This window comes from Archocentrus centrarchus, chromosome 13 (assembly GCF_007364275.1).
Source record: "Archocentrus centrarchus isolate MPI-CPG fArcCen1 chromosome 13, fArcCen1, whole genome shotgun sequence".
Lineage (NCBI taxonomy): Eukaryota > Metazoa > Chordata > Actinopteri > Cichliformes > Cichlidae > Archocentrus > Archocentrus centrarchus.
The window spans coordinates 2,008,849-2,027,568 of record NC_044358.1 but is presented as its reverse complement, the minus strand read 5'-3'; positions in this window follow the sequence as shown (position 1 = coordinate 2,027,568).

Genomic DNA, 18,720 nt, shown 5'->3' with positions numbered 1-18,720 from the left:
CAGATGATACCCAGCTTTACCTATCAATGAAGCCAGATGACACACATCAATTAGTTAAACTTCAGGATTGTCTTAAAGACATTAAGGCCTGGATGACCTCTAATTTCCTGCTTCTAAATTCAGATAAAACTGAAATTCTTGTACTCGGCCCCACAAATCTTAGAAACATGGTGTCAAACCAGATACTTACTCTGGATGGCATTACTTTGGCCTCCAGTAACATTGTGAGAAATCTTGGAAACATTTTTGAGCAGGATATGTCCTTCAATGCACATATTAAACAAATATGTAGGACTGCTTTTTTGCATTTGCTCAAAAAATTTCTAAAATTAGAAACATCCTTTCTCATGTACAGATCTGTAAATCTGTAAAACAGATATGTTTTACAGATTCACGGGGTGGCTGTAGCTCAGGAGGTAGAGTAGGTCACCTACTAATTGGAAGTCACAAAATACGATGAAATGGACATACGGATCTACGGATGGATGTTTGTTGGAATGGCCTGAATAAATTGGTGAAACTGAGATTTGTCAGCTTTTCACCTGATATTTTCAGCACTCGAACGCTGCTTACATAATTTTTGTTCTCTGGATTCAGTCTGGATATTTATCTACAGTAAGTCAATTCAGTCACCTGGTCACTGGCTTTAAACTTTAAGTCATGAACTTTTTATTGAACTTCTTGGTAAATATTAGTAAAATCTTCATATTTACTGAAAACATGCACATATTTGACTAAATCTGCCACTTTGGCAATGTTGCTTATCAAAGACAATCATACTTGTCAAGATGTTGAATTAAGAAGCTAACGAGAATGTGTAGACAAGGCTGACAATTGAGTTAAAAAATCAGACTGAGAGATGGAGGTAAAGAGGTGAGAACATTAACATTGGCAGAGACGCAGAGTGAGCTGTGGTGTATGTATGTGGGAGTAGAAGTGGGGGTTGGGAAGAAAGAGGTTGTGGAGTTTAGTGTGAAAGGGGTTAATAGCAAAGTGGAACCCCATAGCTGATCAAAATGCAGAGCATGTCCCCCCAGCCCTGTGCTCAGTGATGAGTTGGAGCTGAGATCTGGCGCCTGCTATAAAGGAGCTCATTGAAAATAATTCAGAGTGACGGCTGTGCAGAAAGGGAAACAGGGGAGAAGGGGGGATTGGTGCCTGGTGGTGTTGGTGGTGGGGAGTGAGAGGAGGGAGTAGAAGGATGGGAAGGAAGGAAAGGTGGTATAGCTATGAACTAAGCTAGATAGAGAAAGAAAAAGGTAGAAAAGGAAGACAAAAAGGTGCTGCTTGAAAAAAGATGAGAGACTGATATGGATCACAGTTGATACCGTGAGAGGGGTGAGATCTATAAAGGAGTCAGGAATGTAAAAATAACAGTTTGAAGGGAAAATGCAGCTGTGTGTGAAGAGGTATGCAATACCACAGTGAAGGAATTTACAGGAATGAAAACTACACTTGCACGCAAAAGTCAGAAACGCCACCACTACGATTACATTTCACAGTAATGAAAGTATTTGACAAAATGAATACTGTAGAGTCTTATACAGTGGGCTTTTTTTATGCACTAGTTGATGACAGAAGAAGTAATTCAACATCAGTTGTCAAAAGGTCCCCCAACCTCAATGGCCATATGGAACACTTGTCCTTACAATCTATTACAATACATATTAATATCTCCTGAATTGACATGACTCTGGATAAAGGCATTTAAACCACAGATATTTTTCTCCTTTGGTTAGATTTAGGGAATGATCAGGGTGGTAACATTGTGGTGGTAAGTGTAACATTAATTATCACATGGTAAAGTTTATGGATTTTCACAGTTAAAAGAAGCACCAGTTTGCTTTCATTCTTAGACTAATACACATGAGATAAAGGGGTGGAAGATATATTGTACATACATTGTCATATACAGTGCTGGTGCTTAAACTAGGACTTGTTTCCACCACTAGCCGATTAACACCAAAATGCTGGAGCCAGCATTGAACAACAGCCCTGCATGAAGTGGCATGATGTCACAATAGCATATATGTTCCACAGCTCCACCTCTTGCACAAATTCAGATGTAATTCAGTTTTTATTTAAGTAAGATAAGATAAAAAAGGATAAGAAATCCCTTTATTAGTCCCACAGTGGGGAAATTCAGTATAGCAATGGCAAAGGTTTAGTACACAGCACAAACAATAACTAAGCTACAATAAAAAAATAGAAAGTATGAGAGTCAAAGTAGAAAGTAGAACAATACAAAAATCTGTATAAACAATATGTACAGTATAAACAGTGAGTATCAGTATAAATAATGTGTACAAATAAGGACAAAATATATTATATGACATGTTACAAAATGAATGATTATATTATACCTATTTATTACATTAAATAAATACCTAGCTTATTTAAATTGAAGTATACTACTAGTACACTACTAGTATAATAGTAGTGCACTGTAAAACCTAACAGTGTATCTGAATAAAATAAATAAGTTCATTTAACTTAATCTACTGAAAAATTTGGAGTCACTCATTCCCATGAATTAAATAGAATTAAAAATGAATGGTTGAAGTTCTAACTCAGTTGTTTTGAGTACACTTAAATTTGTTGAGTATTTTAAGTTGTGGTAATAGTTCCAGTTAGCTCCACTGACTCATTTTCTTGGAGTTTACCTTATATCATTAAAAACACCTCTTCATCTTTCGTCTTTCAATTGTTGTTTCTATTTCAGTTTTTAAATAATCACATACCAAATATGCAGATAATTTTTAATGATCCCCAAACTGTAAAGATAGAATAATTAATTAAATCAGTAACTGTTAAGTAAGTTGATTCACAGAAAATTCACTATTTTAACAAATAATGTTTGTATAAGTACATTTGTAGATTTAAAATAAAGAGGTGCTCACGAGCGCCTGGGTGGCTCAGTGAAAGAGCAGGTGACCATGAATGCCACGTGGTGGTGCCGATGGCGCAGGTTCGCATCCCGACCTGCATGATTTTCCTGTCTCTCTTCACCACTGACTGTCAAATAAACCACCATCAAGCCATAAAATGTTTTTTTTTTGTGGGAACCCTTTGCTGCAGAGAACCTTTCAGACACACAGCCACATGTCCTCACATACTGTGGACAGTAATGCGGTAGTCCAGGATCCAGGATGCTAGGTGGTGGTCAACTCTGGTGTTTTCCAGCTTGGCCCCCAGAAGTGTAGGCTAGATCACTGGACAAAAAGGGCCTGTATCCGGAAAGATCCAGAACGGCAGATCTAAATGTGTGGATCTGTCACATATCCGCAATGTTTCTGGAGAGAATACGGGATGATCTGATCTGTCACAGATGTTTAAATGGATATTATCTGGTTATGTAATGGATGTTCATTCAGAGTTTGGATTTTTCAGGGTCCAATTTTCTCCGTTTACAGAGAAATCTAAAGAAAAAACGTATCCGTCAAGATCCGGTGCACATTCTTCTGGATATTGTCCATATCTGTGACGGATACAGAGGTATCATACCTTGGATAGTGCCGTATTTTAGGGCTTTTATTCCAGTGGATTTTCTTGAAACACTAGAGAAATGAAAGAAATTAATTCTCATAGTGATTCCAGGCTTTTCCAGGTGAGACAGCTTGTTGCAGGAGGAAAATGATAGCATCCTCCCACTGAAGTGAGTCCATTGAAGGACCCACTAACTGGTGTAGATGGACAATGACCAGATGCCCCAAGGTCTTCAGGGACCTCAAGAACCAAAGTCAAAAGGGCCTGCTGCTTTCCTCCCCTTCCTAAGCTTGTTTCTCACTTGGTGTTTTGTGAAGGACAGCTTAGTGCATGTGTGTGTGTGTGTGTGTGTGTGTGTGTGTGTGTGTGTGTGTGTGTGTGTGTGTGTGTGTGTGTGTGTGGCTGAAGACTCTCTTCTTTTGCTTGAGAAGAGCTTTAATATCAGGATTTATCCATGGTTTGTTATTTGGAAAAATTCTACAGTTTTGGTGGGCACAGTGTTTTCAGCACAAAAGTTAATATAATCAGTAAGGCAGTTAGTCAGACTGTCAGTGTCTTCCCCATGTGGATCACACAGGCCTCTTTTCCACCGACCGGGTGCCGGTGCCAGTATTTTAACCATTCAGTAGTTTTTCCACCGCAAACACACGCGGTTCACCTCGGGCCCCACAAACCAAGAATGCCACTAGTTCACTGCATGGTGTGTATTACATGAGAAAAGCGATGCGATTTTTACATCTGAATTCGGTTGAGCCTAAGGCTGAACTTGCTGCTTTGTATTAGTTCATGTCACAGATAAGAGGATGCAAAGTGCGTACTTGTCGTCTTGCTCGTAATTTCTGTCTGTGTTTACCTCTGTGCTGCACACAGATGCTGCAGTAGTTTGGTTTGGACCGTAAAATGTGTTTGCAGCACAAGAAAGGGTGCCCTTCGGCTTCTGTGTCCAGACAAGGACCCGCCCACACTCATACGTGAAGGATCAGTTCACAAAGCATGGTGGAAACACAGGCCCATTCTTAAGCATTTCGCCAGTTCATTGAAACCGACACCATCCCTGGCACGAGCACCAGCACCTCGGCGGTGGAAACATAGAAACACTGTTGTTTCAAAACAGTCTCTCAGAGCCTCTTCAGACTCAGACCATCCTCTTACTGTGCGGAATCAAGTTTTTTCTCTAATTCAATTATTTTTAGTTAGTATTCAGAGTGGTTTTGCTCATTATTATTTGTTTCTTTATTTTTTGTTTAATGCTCAGTTTTAGTTTTCATTAGTTTTAGTATTAGTTTTAGTTTTTCATACTTCATTTGTCAGGTGCAAGATTCAAGGTGCAAGAGTAACTACTGTGTAATAAGACCTCAACAAATTATACCATTAAAAAGAAACTGTATTCAACAACCAACTGTTCACAAGACAGCAGCATTATGTGCTGAATGTCTGTAATATTAAGGACACACATTAACATCATGTGACTTCAAAGGGGAGCAACACAAAGAAAAATCCAATAAACTTAAACTCACAATATACTCATCTTAAAAATATGTATCTCAACAACTGAAAAATATGAATACAAATATTTAGCTTAAGAATAAATTACAATGAAATTGGTCTGCCCAGCACTAAATGCAGGTATAGCTTCAGTGCAGTAGATAAACATTACCTTGTTTATTATTACATGTGGATTATAACACAAAGAACACAGCAAAACATTATAAACAAGAACAAACTGAACTCTGAGCATCTGAAGGAATCAAAGCTCAAATACAGCTTTTCAAGATTGTGCATTTGTATTTGTGTGTGTCACACAGTGGTGTGGACATCTCAGTCTCAATAAACACATTTATCAGTGCATCCTCCCGCTCACAGTGTTCCTGTTTATTAACTAGCCAGAAGTTATTTTTTTTAGGTGAAAACAGTCCATTGTGGTTGTCACCTTGCTACATGCCACAATGCTGGTTCTTTGTCGGAGCTACTCAGAGAGCTAGCTTGGATAGATACTCACTAATTAGAATTCTGCGCTGGGTCTTTGCATTTATTCTTGTGTGAGCTACATTATGTGTGTTAATTACCTTGTGGTTGTGTGCCAGTGTTTTATCTGCAGTGCCAGCCCACAGAAACAAAAAACGCTGGGACTCCTCCTGGGTCTTCGCTCTTTGCGATCAGTTTTGGTTTTGGCTACAAAATTGTCCTTCTAGTTTTTTGTTTTTTTTCACACTTTGTTCATTCCGTCATGTCCATTCCAGTGGTGAACAGCTTAATCAAAATTTTTGGGGGTGCATGGACCTGTCATATAGTTACATTTCTCGAGAGGTGCAGGTCAGGTTATATCGTAGGTTACTGTGATGGTTCAGAGGGGTCTGAACCACCGTGTGCACGCTTCTGAGGTGGACTTTCAGGTTGATGGGTTTTCCCCTTGAGAAGTGTTCCACACATTTCACCATCATCCACAAGACATTCCTCTTGTGTAAGTCATGTTTAAAACAATTTGAAGCCACATACAGATGAAGTCATTTAAAATTGCTGCTCCCAGCCGGCTGCCAGCCCCCTCCTTCTTCTGGGCGCATCTACTTCCCAGCATGACCACACCCTGTTGTGTTATGTAGTGTCATGCCACTCCACACCACTAGGTGGAGCTGCCGATAAGAAGTAAAAAGGAAAAACGGTAGGCAGAGTGAGAATGAGGATGTTTACATATACCTTACGGTACTGTGCTCCTTCGTTTTAGTTTTGTGGCTGATTTGCTACGTTGAATAAATGCACTGAGTTATACAAGAACGTGCTTTACTTGTCACACCACTACAAATTGGCGACGAGGGATCCTGCATATTTTTTTCTGCCGACGTTTTTTTTCTTCCTGCTGAATTAGCATGGCTGCTAACGTTCATCCACCACCGTTGTTTTTACCTTGCCCAGGAGAACCTGCTTTACCATTCAACATGTGGATGCGTATGTTCAACAATTACTTGCTGGTAATTAATGCAACAGGGAATGCTTGGCCTGATGCCCGAAAGAGAGCGACATTATTACACTGCTTAGGAGCCGAAGGACAACGAACTTTCTACTGCCTAACAAACACAGGTGACACGTTTTCTTCCGCTGTTGCTGCTTTGGAAAAACACTTCTGGCCCAAAGTCAACATTGTTGTAGAACGGCATGCTTTCAGAAGGCGAACACAAGCACCACATGAGACAGTTGAGCAGTATGTGACTGCCTTACGTGACCTTGCTTCTAAATGTGACTTTGATGATAAAACACAGGAAATGATCCGTGATCAGTTAGTCGAACACATTTCCAACTCCAGCATAAGAGAGAGACTTCTGCTCGAACCTGATCTGACATTAGATAAAGGTGTTACTCTTGCAGCACAAATGGAATCCGCAGCTTACCAAGCTAAAGCACTAACAGCTAACAGCAACAGACATGTCCAAGCCATACAATCTCGTTCATACTCAGCTACACAGCGTAATAAGTCTGTTGTTCGACCTGTTAAGTCACCTTCTGCTACATCAATGCCTGCTAAAAGTTGCTTTAGGTGTGGTTCAAACACCTTGCCAATGCTCGCCAGTGCCCAGCTGCTAACGCTACATGTAACCTCTGCCAAAAAGCTGGTCACTTCGCTTGTGTCTGCTGCTCATCTAAGACAAGACAAGTTCGTGAAGTTCAGCTACCAAATCTAACTGTGCTATATTTGGGAGACACTTTGCATGCATCAAAAACCCTACGGTGTGACATTGAATTAATCCTAACCTACGCATCGTGATATCCACTGATGCCAGTGATTACGGACTGGGTGCTGTCTTTGCCCAAATTCAGCTTGATGGAACAGAGAAGCCTGTGGCCTTTGCTTCCCGCACACTTTCTGCGCCTGAACAAAAGTACTCTACTGTCGAGAAGGAAGCACTAGCATGCGTGTGGGCTACAGAGAAATGGAGAACATAATTATGGGGTCGACGCTTCACCCTTTGAACGGACCATCAAGCTCTGACCACACTTCTGAGAACAAAAGGAATGAACAGAGCTGGAATGCGCATTGCACGATGGTCTGCCCGCCTGTTGTGTTTTGACTATGATGTCGTTTACCGACCGGGTTCTCAGAACTACACAGCAGATTTGCCTATCACGCCTGCCTCTGCCTGTGATTTCGGATCTGGTACCAGACGCTGATACAGAAATGGTAGCTCAGATTTCTGCTACTCTGTCTGCTCTTTATGTTACTGACTTTGATTCTGCATGCTCCTCATGCCCTGAACTGACAAATCTGTGTGTGCAAATGGAAAAAGGCTGGCCCGCCTCCATTAAATCAGTCAGTGATACACTTGCTCCTTACTACAAGATCAGAGACGAACTCTCCACCTACAATGACTACATTCTCAGAGGTACGAGACTCATCGCACCACTTTCTGTCAGGCATGCACTGATTACACTTGCACATGAAAGTCATCAAGGAATTGTGGGAACAAAACAGCACTTGAGAGACCTCTACTGGTGGCCAAAAATGGACTCACAAGTTCAGGCTGCCATAACATCATGTGTCACTGCATGAAAAGTGGGGTTTTCGACAGTTTCTTGTATGTAATATTGCCGCGCGCCTTGAGCTTTAGGGGTCTCAGCAGGAGGCTTTGGCCAGAACAATAAACTGTAGGGAAACTGCCGTGGACCTTCTGTCAGTGCTCCCTGAGCTCCCCCCCTCTCCTCAGGTCTAGGGCAGGCTCTCATATGTATCTGAGGAGAGGGGGGGAGCTGAGGGAGCACTGACACCGAGAGTCCACGGCAGTTTCCCTACAGTTTATTGATCTGGCCAAAGCCTCCTGCTGAGAGCCCTAAAGCTCAAGGCGCGCGGCAATATTACATGCAAGAAACTGTCGAAAAACCCACTTTTCATGCAATGCAATGGCACTCAATTTACATCTGAAGCCTTGGCATCATTCCTCCAGAATAGAGGAATATCCCATACCAGAACATCCGTCTACTATCCAGCTGCCAACGGAGCCGTCGAAAGGTTTCATCGCGCCCTCGGCACCTGCATTCAAACTGCAATCCAACAATCTACACCGTGGAAAGCCACTGTGTTAGAATGGCTTCAAGTACATCGTGCAACACCTTATGCCACCACCGCCACCTTTCCATATGAACTCCTCTTTTTGCCGGAAAATGCGTACTAAACTGAACATACTCCCTTTGTCTCCTGCCACATCTTCACTACATGACAGGGCACAACGTGAAGTCCTGAAACATCAAACCAAATTAAAACGCTACACTGATGCCAAACGCGGTGCAAAGGTGCCTTCATTCCAGATAGGAGAGAGGGTGAGGATACGAAATCGATTGCACGTTCCAAAAGGTCACCCTAGGTTTACCCCTCCTGCAACTGTCAAAAAGATTAAAGGTAAACACACCTTTATGCTGAGTGATGGAAGGAATTGGAATGCATCCCACCTTGCACGCTGTGCTCCAGGTGCTGAACAGGATTCTACTGCTACAGGACTGCAAAATGCCCAGCACGATTCACATCCTCTTCGGAAGCTTCCACGTGCAAAATATAAACCTAGTTGGCACAGAGATTTTTGTCATGTCATAAACATTGTGTAGAAACATGTTGATAATTGTTACCTAAGATTATGGAATGGTTGAGAAAAATGCTATTCCCGATGCTGGTTACAAAAGTCTTCTTTAAGTATTAACATGGGTTAATTTGTTCATTACAGGAGTAAAGTTGAGAGGAAATTTCATTAAAATTACAGGATTACTTTTTGTTATTAGTACCTTTGATTTACAATGCTGTTGCTACAATGTGCAGATAATCTTCAAATGTATTTTCCTAATGGGTTAGCCTCTTTAGTAAATTCTGTTAAAGTATTCCTTGGGAGGAAATTCAAACCTTAAGAAGGGAGGAAATGTTGTGTTATGTAGTGTCATGCCACTCCACGCCACTAGGTGAAGCTGCCGATAAGAAGTAAAAGAAAAACGGTAGGCAGAGTAAGAATGAGGATGTTTACATATACCTTACGGTACTGTGCTCGTTCGTTTTAGTTTTGTGCCTGATTTGCTACGTTGAATAAATGCACTGAGTTATACAAGAACGTGCTTTACTTGTCACACCACTACACACCCCTTTCCCTCAACTGCAGAGTGTCACCACAAAAACTGTGACTTCTGTGATTCACAAATGTTTTGTTAACATTTCATGCTGAAGTATTTTCACTGTCTAAAACAAAGCTACAAACAGTTGTGGAACAAGTTTTGAAAATGTAAAATAGATTTATACATTTTTAGTCAGTATGACCTTTCACACATTTTCCACTGCAAATCACCAAACATTCTTTTGATCAATTTATTTTCTGTGAATCTAATAACTGAGTAAGTAAATTATTAAATAAATAGGTTTAAAAAAAAAAAAAAAGTTGCGCTGCGCTGAGCAATCCAAGCTGTCTGCCCGTTAGAAGTTTTCTGTCTCCTGTTAAAAGTTCCATGAACACAGCTTCAGGCCGCACTTTTCAAAGCTACCTAAAGGTAGCTTATAATGTGTCGTCCGCCTCAATAGTTGCATCACACTCAAGTTTATCTGCCAAGCAGCATAATGTTCTCCACCAAGGCTTAACCCTTTAACAATGGGTGATCACTGCCAATGCACTTGTTTCCTGCCCTGCCTTGCCGTGAACAGCTGGTTAATACCAAGCGTATCACCACTGAAATGTCTGATCAAGCGCACATTGAATTACTGTAATTATGTGACCGTTTGTCCTAGTGGAAAAATTCAAAAGATTTCTGAAAGCTGAGAAATTGTGCTTCACACCCAATATAGGGTTCTTATGGCAACTAGTGCCAGAAGTCTGTGAATGGCGGCACTTTTGAAGTTAATGCATTAGGGTTAAGGCTCTCAGCAGGAGAAAATAAATGCTGATGACAAGGATGCAACAATGAACAAGGGGAAACGGAGACAATATATACACACTCGGGCAATCAGGAAAATCTGACATATCAGGGAGCACAGCTGAAAAGAATGTGGTTAATAAGACTAAGGAAGCAAAACTGAACATGAACGGATAAGACCAAAGCTAACAAAATAAAAACAGGAAACAGGCAGACACGGAGACAAGAACGCAGACTTGACACAAAAGGGAGGTATACTGAGGGAACAAAACATAACTAAACCATACACAAGACTCAGATAACAAAACAAAGCACAGAACTGAAACATGATCAAACATATTCAAATTGAGACAAAAGATAAGAAACCAAACCTAGGGATCACAGAAAATAAGGCAACAAAACCTAAAAAGTCCATCCATCCACTTATACTGTTCAGGGTCGCAGGGGGGCTGGAGCCTATCCCAGCTGGCATGGGGCAAGAGGCAGGGTACACCCTGGTACAGTTAGTTATGTTGCTATAGGTCTAAGCTTTTAAGGTTGCCAGCCTGTCGCAGGGCCAACACAGAGAGACAGACAACATCCACACTCTCCCTGTCATTCACACCTATGGGCAATTTAGAGTTTCCAATTAACCTAACCCCAGTAAGTGCATATCTTTGGACTGTGGGAGAAAACCGGAGTAACCGGAGAAAACCCACACAGACACGGGGAGAACATGCAAACTGCACACAGAGAGAGAGGGAGGAGCCTGGGCCAAGGTGGAATTGAACCAGATGGTATTCTAACTGTGAGGGAGTAGTGCTGATCACTGCGCCACCATTCTCCAAAACCTCAAAAGTCCTAAACTCAAAAGCACTGGGTCTGTGACCCAGGACCGTGACAGCATATTTATGTCACGGTCCTGGGTCTGTGACCCACTGTTTTCTGTTTTGGTCTTTCAGATTCTGTTGTCTCTGTTTAGTTGTTAATTTCCACTCTCCTCTCATTGTCTCTTGTGTATATATTTTCTGTGTTGTCTTCAGTACTTTGTCAGCTTCCCTATGCTGTGTTCCGTTGAGTTTCTTAGTTTCTTCCAGGTTAGTGTATTGCTGGCTCCTGTCCAGCCAAGTTTAAATTTTTTATGACTTCCCTGACTTTACCAGCAAATAAAGCTGCTTATTTCCAGAGATGGGAAGTAACGAAGTACAAATACTTTGTTACTGTACTTAAGTTGATTTTTCAGGTATCTGTACCATGAGTATTTATTTTTCTGACTACTTTTTACTTTTACTCCCTATATTTTTACACAAATAGAAAGAAAGGGGAGCATGTTCTCCCACATTTGTGCTCTTTGGGTTTCGTGACCAGACGAAGACCCACCCACACTCATACATAAAGGATCAGTTCACAAAGTGCAGTGGAAACACAGGCTCGTTCTTAAGCATTTCGCCAGGTGATTGAAACCGACACCAGCACTGGCACAAGCAAAAGTAGTAATAGAGGCTACACACCAGAACGGTGAGGAAAATGAGTGACAGAAAACGTAAAGGACAAAAAAGTGTCTACAGTTTGTCACACAGTCTGTCTGCTAGCTAAAAGAAAAGCTGCTGTATTTCCAGGGAGAGCAAAGAATGAGTGATAACTTCACACAGATGGAGAAAGAAGTAAGAAAGAGGTTGAAACGTCCTCCAAAGATGTACTTTTGCTTTCTTACACTGAGTAGATTTCAGAGCCTGTACTTTTTAAGAAGAAGAAGAAGAAACAGCCTTTATTGTCCCACAGAGGGGAAATTTGGGTGTAACAGCAGCCGCAGTTATTATAAATATAAATAAAGATATAATAATTCACACTATTAAGAAAAGAATATATATAAAATCAACAAACAATATTAACCTTAATACTACTAATAATAATAACACTATATACAATGTGCATGATGTGCCGGACTATTTACAGTATATTATTATTATTATTATTATATATTATCCTACATTGTGTAGGCTATTGTGGTTTTTGTTGGGAGCAGTGATGGTTATAAAGTCTTACAGCTGCTGGGAGGAAGGATCTGCGGTAACGCTCCTTTGTGCATTTAGGATGCAGCAGTCTGTCACTGAAGGAGCTCTCCAGCTCAGCAACAGTTTCATGCATGGGATGGGAGACCTTGTCCATCAGTGATGTTATTTTGGTCAGAGTCCTTCTGTCTCCCACCACCTGCACTGAGTCGAGAGGACATCCTAGGACAGAGCTGGCTTTCCTGATGAGCTTGTCTATCCTCTTCCTCTCAGTTGTAGACAAGCTGCTGCTCCAACATACTGCTGCATAGAAGATGGCTGATGCCACCACAGAGTCATAGAAGGTCTTCAGGAGTGTCCCCTGCACTCCAAAAGACCTCAGCCTTCTCAGCAGGTAGAGTCTGCTCTGACCCTTCCTGTAGAGCGCATCAGTGTTATGAGTCCAGTCCAGTTTATTGTTTAGGTGAACACCCAGGTACTTATAAGAGTCCACTATCTCAATGTCCACTCCCTGGATGTTCACCGGTGTCCGTGTGGTGGGTCTGCGCCTGCGGAAATCCACCACCAGCTCCTTGGTTTTAGCGGCGTTGATCAGGAGGTGGTTCCGCTGGCACCAGTCCACAAAGTCCTGAGTCCACTGTCTGTACTCTGAGTCATCCTCACCTGTGATGAGGCCAACTATGGCAGAGTCGTCAGAGAACTTCTGCAGATGGCAGCGTGGGGAGTTGATGGAGAAGTCTGCAGTGTAGAGGGTGAAGAGGAACGGTGCCAACACAGTTCCCTGTGGGGCCCCCGTACTGCAGACCAGCCTGTCAGAGACACAGCCCTGTGTCCTCACATACTGTGGGCGGTCAGTGAGGTAGTCCAGTATCCACTCGGAGATGTGGTGGTCCACTCCTGACAGTTCCAGCTTGTCTCTCAGAAGTCCTGGCTGGATGGTGTTAAAAGCACTGGAGAAATCAAAGAACATGATCCTCACAGTGCTTCCAGGCTTCTCCAGGTGGGTCAGAGCTCGGTGCAGGAGGTAGATGATGGCGTCATCCACCCCGATGCCAGGCCGGTAGGCGAACTGCAGCGGGTCCAACGAAGACGACACCATGAGGTGTAGATGGTTGAGGACCAGCCTCTCGAGGGTCTTCATTAGATGCGATGTCAGGGCTACCGGCCTGTAGCTGCTAAGATCCTTTGGATGTTTGGTCTTTGGTACCGGTACCACACAGGAGGTCTTCCACAGTTGTGGTACTTTCCCCAGCTTCAAGCTCAGGTTGAACATGTATCCCATGATGCCACACAGCTGATCTGCGCAGCACCTCAGGAGCCTGGAGCTGATGCCGTCTGGACCAGCAGCCTTTCGCACCTTGATCTTACGTAGCTCCTTCCTCACATGATGAGTTGAGAGGGACAAGATGGAGGTGGGGGATGGGGGTTGTGAGATAGAGTCCTCAGAAGTGAAGGGGGTGGGTGATGGCTGAGAGCTGAGAGGTGTGAGGTCCCAAGAAGAAGAAAGGTTGGCAGTCATTAAAGATGGTGGGGCTGACAGCAGGGGGGACTGGGCTGGGGGAGGGGTGGGTGGCTGGTCAAACCTGTTAAAGAACTGGTTCAGGTTGTTAACCCACTCTAAGTCTCCCACAACCCTAGGGCTTGGTTTGTGGCCTGAAATTGAGTTCAAACTCCTCCAAACCCCACTGATGTTGCTCTGCTGTAGCTGGTCCTCCATCTTCTTCCTGTAGATGTTTTTTCCATCCCTGATTTTCCTTCTCAGATCCTTCTGCACGGCTCTCAGCTCCTCCTTATTTCCTGATCTAAAGGCTCTCTTCTTCTCTTTCAGGAGAGCCTTTATTTCAGAGTTGATCCAGGGTTTGTTGTTTGAAAAACACCGTACCCTCCTGGTGGGCACAGTGTTTTCCACGCAGAAATTGATGTAATCAGTGATGCAGTCCGTGATGCTGTCGATGTCCTCCCCATGAGGGGCACAAAGCTCTTCCCACACAGTGGAGCTAAAGCAGTCTCTCAGAGCTTCTTCAGTCTCCTCAGACCATTTCTTCACTGTGTGTGTCACAACTGGTTCTCTGTGTACCAAGGGTTTGTACACAGGCTGGAGATGAACCAGGTTGTGATCTGAGCCCCCCAGGGGAGGCAGAGGTGATGAGCTGTATGCCTCCTTGATGTTGGCATACAGTAGATCCAGTGTGTTGGTATTCCTGGTGTGGCAGGTGACATACTGGGTGAAGGTGGGGAGAGTGGAGGACAGGGAGACGTGGTTAAAGTCCCCTGAGATCAGAAAGAGGGCCTGTGGGTGCTGTGTTTGGAGTCTGCTGGTAGTAGCATGGAGGACATCGCAGGCTGCAGCAGCGTTAGCAGAGGGCGGCACATACACAGTTATCACAATAACATGTGAAAACTCCCGAGGAAGATAGTGCGGTCTCATACCAACAGCGAGCAGTTCAATGTCCTTACTGCAGAGCGTCTCTTTGATGGTTAGATGTCTGGAGTTGCACCATCTATCGTTTACAAACACAGCCAGACCCCCGCCCCTCTTCTTACCACTCTCCTTGGTTCTGTCGGCACGGATCAAATGAAAGCCGTCCATGTTTATGTGTGAGTCCGGGGTTAGCTCGGTTAGCCACGTCTCCGTCAGGCACATGAGGCTGCTCTCCCGGTAGCTCCTTTGATGTCGCGTTAGCGCCGCCAGCTCGTCCACTTTGTTGGGAAGAGATCTCACGTTTCCCATGATGATGGACGGGATGACGGGCCTGTACCTTCTCCCCTGGCAACGACGACCTATGCCCGCACGTCTCCCGCGTCTCTTCCTTCTCAGTTCGCGGGGAATATCGAGTCGTTCAGCAGGAGTAGGCACAGCGGAGCTCCCGATGGAGATCAGCTGGTCCCGAGAGTAAACAATAGGAGCGTGGCCACTCTCGCAGTCTCCAAACATAAACACCATAAAAAGGGTAAATAAAAACAAAGTTTTCCAGAAAAAAGTCTGCTCCATCATGAGGAAAAAGAGCAGAAGATACAGAAACACAAAAACACATCTAATACTAAACAAAATGAGAAAAAACACGGAATTAGTGCGGAGCTGCTGAAACTGGCTGCCTGCTCGCGCAGTAAAGAAGTACTTGAGTAAAGAAGTTGAACCAGTACTTCAACTTTTACCAGAGTGGTTTTGAACATGGTTTTGAACACGGTGGTATAGTTGTTAGCACTGGTGCCTCACAGTTAGAACAACATCTAGAACAGAGATCCTCACATCCAGGTATTAAGGTCCGGTGTCATGCAGCTTTTAGATGTGTCCCTGATCCAACACACCTGAATCAAATGGCTGAATCACCTCTTCAGTATACAGTCAAGTTCTCCAGAGGCCTGCTAATGACTTCTATATTTGACTCAGGTGTGTTGAAGCAGAGACACATCTAAAAGGTGCAGTACACCGGACCTCGAGGCCTGGATATGAGGATCCCTGATCTAGAAGGTCTGGGTTCAATTCCACCTTGGCCCAGGCCTCTCCCTCTCCCTGTGTGGAGTTTGCATGTTCTCCCTGTGCCTGCGTGGGTTTCCTCCTACAGTCCAAAGACATGCACTTACTGGGGTTAGGTTAATTGGCCAATCTAAATTGCCCATAGGTGTGAGTGTGAAAGGTTTTGTTGTCTCTTTGTGTTAGCCTTGCAACAGGCTGGCGACCTGTTCACGGCTGGGATAGGCTCCACCCCCCCCACCCCCCCCCCCCCCCCACTCCCCACCCCCCCGTGACCCTGAACAGGATAAGCAGAAGAGAATAGATGGATGGATGGATGGATGGATGGATGGATGTTTTTAACACAAGTACTTGTACTTCTACTTAAGTACAGAATGTCAGTACTTTGGCCACCTCTGCTTATTTCTAAATTTAGTCTTGTCTCACAAGTCCTGCATTGGGGTCCAATTCCTGCTTTCCACACAGCAGTTCATCACAGCTTATCTTAATTTTTATGTTACACTTACGTACATAAACTTGAAGAAAAAATAAACTTCTAAGACTTCTAATATGACCTTAAACACCCAGATCTCTTTGTATTAAACAAGCACATCATTAAGTATTATATTTATGCATCGGTGCATTTGCGCAATATTTCTAAAATTAGAAACATCCTTTCTCAGAGTGATGCTGAAAAGCTCATTCATGCATTTATTACTTCTATGCTGGACTATTGTAATTCATTATTATCAGGCTGTCCTAAAAGCTCCCTGAAAAGCCTTCAGCTGATCCAAAATGCTGCAGCTAGAGTACTGACAGGGACTAGAAAGAGAGAGCAGATTTCTCCCATATTGGCTTCTCTTCATTGGCTCCCTGTTAAATCTAGAATAGAATTTAAAATTCTTCTCCTCACATACAAGGTCTTGAATAATCAGGCACCATCTTATCTCAAAGACCTCATAGTACCATATCACCCCTATAGAGCACTTCGCTCTCAGACTGCTGGCTTACTTGTGGTTCCTAGGATACTTAAGAGTAGAATGGGAGGCAGAGCCTTCAGCTTTCAGGCGCCTCTTCTGTGGAACCAGCTTCCAGCTTGGATTCGGGAGACAGACACCCTCTCTATTTTTAAGATTAGGCTTAAAACTTTCCTTTATGATCAAGCTTATAGTTAGGGCTGGATCAGGTGACCCTGAACCATCCCTTAGTTATGCTGCTATAGGCCTAGTCTGCTGGGGGGTTCACATAATGCACTGTTTCTTCTCATTCACCTTATTTACTTTGTTTATACTCCACTCTGCATTTAATCATTAATTGATATTAATCTCTGGCTCTCTTCCACAGCATGTCTTTCTCTCCCCTCAGCCCAACCGGTCGCGGCAGATGACTGCCCCTCCCTGAGCCTGGTTCTGCTGGAGGTTTCTTCCTGTTAAAAGGGAGTTTTTCCTTTCCACTGTCGCCAAGTGCTGCTCATAGGGGGTCGTTTTGACTGTTGGGTTTTCTCTGTATTATTGTAGGGTCTTTACCCACAATACAAAGCGCCTTGAGGCAACAGTTTGTTGTGATTTGGCGCTATATAAATAAAATTGAATTGAATTGAATCGGTGTAACATTTCAGGGATGTTTTATCTATTCTTATATAATCATACTTTCTGATTAAAAGCTGCTGCTGACACTAACACTATAAATTGGTGTGTTTAATCAAAGTTCATTGAAGTTTTGCTGCTTGTGTGATTACAGGTGCAGTGAGAGCTGATACTGATGACATCCTAAAGTATTCAACCTCCAGCAGGTAGAGGACATTCAAGAAGATGTGCTGCTGTTCCTGTCGAAGAAGATGATTCTCCTTCTCTTCACGGAAAGAAAACAGATTTGGATGGAGGACTTTATGTTGCCAGAGCTTAAAGTTAGAATGTGAAACTCTGACATTTCCTAAAAACCAGACTAACAAATGAAGCAGTGATTTATGTTCAGAGATGCCAAACAGAAAATGAAGCAGTTTCTTGCTCAGTGAGTCAAACACAGGTCTCAGTGATTCCCACACATTTACACTGTTTCTGTGGGGTGGGTGGGATGCATGTGGATGTTTTGTTTTGTTTTTTTAATTTAGTCCAAACATGAATTTAAAACAATCTGACTCGTTTCCTTAGTTTTGTTCATCTGAATTACAAATAATTATTTTGAGCTTACTTGCCTAAAATATTAGGAAATATACAGGGCCTAGTATATTAATGCACAAAGCTCAGCTGGAGGAGCAGGCACATCTCTTCGACTAACACCACTGTGTTAAGCACACAGGGAGCCTGCAGAGAGGCAGGCGGGGGGTTGATGTGCTTGATACATTACAGGGTGGGGGTGGGGATGAGATACTGTCCCCTCTCCCAGAGCTGCTGCCCTTTAGAGTCATAACTACTATGTGAATGTTGAGGTGGACAGTCTGAGAGAGCTGTCTCAATATAGGAACCAAATTAACAACTAATTGTGTATTATTATTATTAGTGTTAATAAGTTATGTTTTGTTGTTAAATACTCATATTTGAGTTATAGATAAATGCAGATTTTTTATGTGCCTAAAACTGGATTTTTTTTTAGACAAAATTCAGTCTAATTGTAAAAGGCACTTTGAAAATATCTATATTACATAATAACATCACCGCAATAATTTAAACCTTCATTGGCATGTATGCACTTTTTAATTTTATTTTTGCTTTCCTTTTGCACTATAAAATGAGTGATAAAAATGACTTATTCCCTGACACATCAAAAACACATGTAGAAAGACATCTTCAATACTGACTGTCTTTTAGCTCTGTTTTTAGTCTCCATGAACTCCTGACAAATCTATATTCATCATTTAGTCTTGATACAATGTTTATTTCCTGCAGAGGTAGAGGACTTGTTAGTGGGCTTTTTGTAGTTGAA